Source organism: Sorex araneus, chromosome X (assembly GCF_027595985.1).
Source record: "Sorex araneus isolate mSorAra2 chromosome X, mSorAra2.pri, whole genome shotgun sequence".
NCBI classification, from domain to species: domain Eukaryota; kingdom Metazoa; phylum Chordata; class Mammalia; order Eulipotyphla; family Soricidae; genus Sorex; species Sorex araneus.
In genome coordinates this window covers 187546316-187553112 of record NC_073313.1, presented here as the reverse complement: position 1 = coordinate 187553112, position 6797 = coordinate 187546316, and the positions used below count along the sequence as shown (strand labels likewise).

At 35.9% G+C, this 6797-nt stretch overlaps 1 non-coding gene across 1 annotated transcript; it reads right to left on the bottom strand.

The window, feature by feature from the left end:
* Positions 1-503: 503 nt before the first annotated feature.
* On the bottom strand, positions 504-639 carry LOC129400608 (small nucleolar RNA SNORA72). The gene has a single exon (XR_008627814.1). It is a non-coding gene; the product is annotated as a small nucleolar RNA SNORA72 (small nucleolar RNA).
* Between the last annotated feature and the right edge of the window lie 6158 nt (positions 640-6797).

Genomic DNA, 6797 nt, shown 5'->3' with positions numbered 1-6797 from the left:
TGCTATAATTAAAAATTAAATACCCTGAATTTAGTGACATATATAAAATAGATTTTAAAAAATAATTTTGAATGCTCAGAGGTCAAAGACAATTTCTGATAGATTCCTGTCAAGTGAGGACCTATTTTCAAGATATCAGAGAGAATCCTGTTGTTGCATTTTCACTTTGTGTAAAAGATAAAGGATCTCTCTGGCCTTTTATTTGTTTTTAAACAAAATAATTAATCATATTCAAAATGTCTCTGCCCTCATGACTAAGTCACCTCCAGAAGTTCATCCAATGCCATCATCTTGTAATATTACATATTTTAAATTTAGATTTTGTAGGGAGGAGCCAAATATTTAGTTTATGTTATTAAACTCTGAAGAAAAAGAAGATAAAAGTTTTATACTGACTGTGGGAGATAACATTGATTCTCTAAGATTCTTACATTTTGATCTTATATCTGTCATCAATGAATATTTTACTTTGCATAAATCCCTGTCAATAATCTATCATTTAAAAAAATTACGATCATTTCTAAGAGCAGACCTAAATAGGTAAAGAACTAGGTTTGGCGACAAGTTCATGGCCTTGTTTTGGCAAATTTTTAGCCTGTCCTGATCATTACAAAATCAGAACAGTGAGCATATTCATAAGACTCCTAACAACAATCACCAATTTACATATCTATTATTTCTTGATGACACTTTCTTCACTATCTCTGTTTCTCTGTCTCTCTGTCTCTGTACTTTGTAAGCATAATCCAACCTAATGATTTTAGAGCTCACTAATGGACTAGTCGCAATTTGCTAACACCATGCTTGTATATCCTTCATCTTTGTTTTGGTTGGTCAGCAAACAATAAATGGTATATTATTCTCTTTGGGGTTGTTAATAAATTGACATCTGTTTAATCGAAATCACTCTAAAGTTACTCTGATCTGGGAAGCAAAAAAAAAAACATCACTCTCAGGGAATAATAACTTAAGACTCATACTTCTTTAAATTTCTGATGAAAGTTTCAAGTATTTATAAATAAATAGAATAAAGAAAACAACCATTAGACACAATTTTTTTATAGTTTAATAGCAATTCTGTGACTCTGGACAGTATCTAATTATATTTATCAATCTCTCAAAACTGATTATTTATTAAAGCTCAGCTTTGAAATTAACTCTAGAAGCTCTTGAACCACAGCCTAGCTCTTCTGGTGAAGAGAGAAAGTCCCCAGTGTTCTATTGTATGGTATTTATATTGGAAAGGTTAAAGATGAAAACAGAGATGAATGGAAGGGGGGCAATTTTTTCTTCATCATCCTCTTCTTTATAAAAAATTACAGTGAAGTTTGGAACATGACATGTGCAACAGAAGGGCTAATAGGCTTCATTATTGAATCTCTGATTTACAAAAAAATTTCCCATTGCATTCTGTAAACTATTTTTTTGCAACCAAGAGTATCAGTTCACAAAGGGAAGTTGAACAGATCACGTGTAGTTGTGTGTAGAAAGGATAAATTCTAAAGTTAAAGCCATGAGATATTAATAGCATATTTTCATAAAAATATTTTACTTCTTCAGTTTATTTTCTTATGACAGCAAAAAATAGACCAATGCACTGTTTGATAACACTTTTTGAGAATACTATATTTAAGTATACCTTCTTGAAAATTTAGAAATTTGAAGTTCCAAAAACTCTTGCCACGTATTGAATTTTCTGTACAAAAGTAATCTGTATAATTATACTTATAAGGGTTTTTATAAATATAATGGATGCTCATTTTGGAATATGTTATGGAGTTTAGATATAGAGTTTTCAAAGTTGCAAAAGTGACAACAGAACACTCTCTTTGAAAATAGACTTTTTTCTTTTAAGTAAACATGTTTTTGTGCCAAATAGGCATAGAACTTTTTCTCTTAGTATTCATGGATTGAGAAACTTATAATTAAAGAAAACTGAGTATATGAGTAGAATTTGCGATTAACTCAAAGTTAAATAAATTTGATACACTAATATAAACTCTTGCTTCTTAATTCTAGGTAATTTTTAATGACTTTTTCATTACAGAAGAAATAAATCATCTTTTTTAGGTAAAAAAGTTTTCTTAATAAAGACACATTTATATTTAATGTGATTGTTCATTTATATTTTATAGATTTGCAATTATAAATATGAGAAAAATATGATTGAAGGTCCCCTCTTGGAGAGCCCGGCAAGCTACCGAGAGTATCAAGCCCGCATGGCAGAGCCTGTCAAGCTACCCGTGTGTATTGGATATGCCAGAAACAGTAACAATAAGTCTTTCAATGAGAGGCATTACTGGTGCCCGAGTGAACAAATTGATGAGCAATGGGATGACAGTGAATACAGTGAATGATTGAAGGTAGATTATTTTGCTGAGAATCTAATATTTAAATTGTGACAAACAGGGAACTGAAGAGATAGTACAGTGGCTAAGCTGCTTGTCTTACACTTGGTCAACCTGGGTTTTATCCCTGACACCCCATATAATTCCCTGAATCCTACCAGGGGTGATACCTGAACAGAGATCAAGGGATAAACCTTGAACACCTTTCGGTGTGGCTCAAAAGTAAACTGAAAAATTACAAAAAATAAACAAAAATATTTGAATCCCTCATTGTCTGTTACCCTTTGAAATATAAGACAATATTTAAGAGATGAAATATTTAGCATATGCAGGACACAGTATTTTTAGCTTCTTTAATTTTTGGTTCTTTCACCAATCCTTTCACTGTCTGTGAGAATATAAATTTGAGTTGAAATGCATTAAAGTCTATTCAATTATGCACATATATTTATTGCATTATTTGCTTTTTACATCAAGATTGAAATTAATATTTAAATTTTATTATTCAAACTCCACTTATCCATCTAAATCCCAATTGCCAAGTATATGTTTCTGATCAAAATCTTGGCAAAGGCACTGACTCATGCAGCATCTGGAGTGTAATTTTTTTGCTTATGCTACTAGTATCATTTATAGTGTTTTGAAAGGTAACATGTTAGCTGTTCATTAAGTGACTTCTAAGTTCAGATAAGTCATTGCATTTGCTTCCTTCAAAAACCATTAGCAAAGAGATTTTACTTAACTTCCCTGTTAAATTACCCTCTCAGTAGGTGGTTTCTTTAGGAACTAAAGTTGGTAGACAAAGCAAAACAAAGGCTGCAGTTTGTTTTGTAAAACAAATTCATATTTTAATTCAGCATTTTAATGTTAATGTGATGCCTAATATTTTAAGGAATTTGTTTAGAAATTATACCCCTTGTATTTTATTTTTTTATTTTTAATTTTTTTCTTTTTGGGTCACACCCAGCTATGCACAGGGGTTACTTCTGGCTCTGCACTCAAGAATTACTCATGGCAGTTTCCTTATATTGATAACAGTTTCCTCTTCTATTCCAATGTAATAGAGTAACAAGTTACTCAGTTTTTAAAATAAGGAATCAATATATTTTATTAGGAATGCCACTCAGTAAAGAGTAACAGATATCAGACACAGTATTATCTAAGTTTACGCTTGACTATATTAAATTTTCAACTCTCTAAGATAAATTAGAACCAGAGCAGAGACTGGGGTTTACAAAATTTATAAATGGTGTTTAAAGAGACAGAATACCCATATAATTATAATATGAAGGGTTTTTTTTGGGGGGGGTTATTGTTGTTCATTCCATTGTAGTAAATCGTAACTGGCAATTATTAGTGAATTTCAAATTGTTGGGTTTTTAAAAATTTTGTTTTAACATTGATGGGTGCACTGCATTTTGTGTTAGCTATGCTAAATTCAAATAGGAATCAATACTGGTATGTGCCAATGTGTATTAAAATGAAGATGTTGAAAACAAATAGAATGATATAGTCTAATCCATTAAGCATATGTTCTGTGTATGTGAAAGTTCTGAAAAGGTGGACTGAAAGTAACAGAAGGACACTGGTTTAAAGTGTTAGGCACTTTGATGGTGATGGGGTTGAACAACAACTCTGCACATCACTACCATAAGCCTTATTGCAATCTTTTACTTAAACAAAAATAAAATATTAATACAAAAATAAACTAAAATTATTTATTAGAAAGAAGAATTCTGGTTGTTTGATTCACCTTGATTCAAAGTTTCCAATGTCTTAAAATGATTTTAGTTAAATGAGTAATCCTATATAAGGATGGCTTCTTTATTGCATACTGGAAGAAATAAATGTTAATCAGGAAGGTTCTTAGGTTGATCCTAGAGCATGAGGCTATTTAGTGTTAGAAACAGTGTTAGTATTTTTCTTTTGTTTTGTTTTGCTTTGAGGCTTTACCTGACAATATTCATGAACTACTATCAGGTTTGCATAGAGGAATTGATCTTAGAAGTGCTTTGAGGAAGGAAATTAATTTTGGGAATAGACTCTAAATTCCAAACCTGCACTCAGTCTTTTAAGCTATCTCTCTATCCCTCAAACCCAAAGATCTTAATTCCTATGAGTTCAATGTCACTGTCACTGTCAATGTCATCCCGTTGCTCATTGATTTGCTTGAGCGGGCAACAATAATGTCTCCATTTTGAGACATGTTGTTACTGATTTTGGCATATCGAATACACCACGGGTAGCTTGCCAGGCTCTGCCGTGCAGGCGTAACACTCTTGGTAGCTTGCCGGGCTCTCTGAGAAGGACAGAGGAATTGAACCTGGGTTGGCCGCATGCAAGGCAAATGCCTTGCCACTGTGCTATAGCTCCAGCCTGCCTATGAATTATTATAATTAAAATACATCTTAATAAAACACAACAAGGGTATCTAAACACAGAAAAGATTATTGTGTCCTTTTGTATTTTTTCATTTTTTCATGTTTTCAAATGCAGAAGCTTTCTGATTTAGTAAAACACTTTATGTTTTGCTTTATTCTTATTTGGATATAATTTGCTCTGCTTAGAAAAGACCTAAGCTCCCCCGCCTGGATTCCCAGAGACCCTCCAGCCACCCCAGCCCGTCTCCTCCGAGCCCCAGCTCCTGACCTGGCCCCCTAACTGCGGCCCGCCCTCGCAGGTACCGTCCCAGACCCTCGGCCACACCCTCCCGCGCCCCGCTTCCCTCCGCCTGGACTCCCAGAGACCCTCCAGCCACCCCAGCCCGTCTCCTCTGCGCCCCAGCTCCTGACCTGGCCCCCTAACTGCGGCCCGCCCTCGCAGGAAGACACTGGGGGCGTGTCCGTATCTTAGTGGGCGTGGTCTAAAAGTGGGCGTGGCCTCCTCTCAGAGCGGCCAACGCTAAGGCAGCCGCAGTTATTCATTGTTACCTCAGCTCACTCGGTACTTGTATTTTTTTGAAAATTCACTTTTGCGATCTCAAACATGCAAAATAGCCATTAGTTTAGTCTGACACTATAAAAGCTGTCAGTTAATAAGGGAACTTTAGCACGATCAGAAAACCTTCTTTCCACAAGAAGTAAAAGGAATAAATAACTACAAAGCTCCAACCCTATACTTCCAAACAATATGAAGAAGCAGCAAAAATCCCCTCCGAGAAGAGAGGGGGAAGAAAAGATACCAGAAACCTCAACAGGGGCTTCTCACATCTACGACCTCTCAGATAAACAATTCAGAGAGGAAATCTGGAGGAGAGTCGACCTACTCCAAGCAAATATGGAACAGACATCCAATAAATTAAGGGAGGAGATGAATGAAGCGCTGCAACGGTCTACCAAGAAAATACAGGAAGAAATGAGAGCAGAAATGAGAGCAGAAATTTCAAACCTTCGAACGGAAGTCTCACAAATAAAGGAATCGGTAGATGAAATAAAAATCTCACTAGATGCCCTCAACAGTGGAATGACTACAGCCGAAGATAGAATCAGTGATCTGGACGATGAGCTGCAGAAAGCTTATAGACAACAACAAATCATGGCCAAAGACCTCAAAATGGCTATAGAGCGAATCAGAGCACTGGGGGATGACTTCAAGAGGAACAACATAAGAATCATTGGAGTACCAGAACCGCAGGGAAGCAACCCCAATGAAAAAAACACAGTCAAAGATATCATTGCTAAGAAATTCCCAGAGCTGGACAAGGCAGGCATCCAGATACAAGGAGTCTGAAGAGTACCAGCAAAAAGAGACCCGAAAAAAAAAGACCCCAAGGCATATCATAGTCAGAATGATGGATACCATGGATAGAGACACAATTCTGCAAGCAGCAAGGGCAAGGAAGGAAATCATATACAAAGGAGCACCCCTCAGATTTACAAACGATCTGTCAGAAGAAACCCTCCGAGCCCGAAGACAATGGTGGGACATAGTGAAAAAACTCAACGAAATGAATGCCTCACCAAGAATACTTTATCCGGCTAAACTCTCACTCAAACTCGAAGGAACCATACACTACTTCTCGGATAAACAACAGCTCAGGTCCTTCATAGACTCAAAACCAATCTTGAAAGAAGGTCTAAAGGGGCTACTGTAAGACAAGGAGGAGCCCCATAAGAACAACAAATCCCACAGAAAGATGACACAAAACTACATCACAATAATCTCTCTCAATGTCAATGGCCTAAATGCACCTATCAAGAGACACAGAGTGGCTAAATGGATCCGGAAATTAAACCCAACATTCTGTTGCCTGCAAGAAACACACCTGAACAAACAGAGTAAACATAGACTCAAAGTCAAAGGATGGAAAACAATCCTCCAAGCAAACAACCCCCTTAAAAAAGCTGGAGTGGCCATCCTGGTATCCGACAACATAGATTTCAGGATGAAAAAGATCAAAAGGGACAGCAAAGGTCATTTTCTGTTTATCAAGGGATATGTACAACAGGA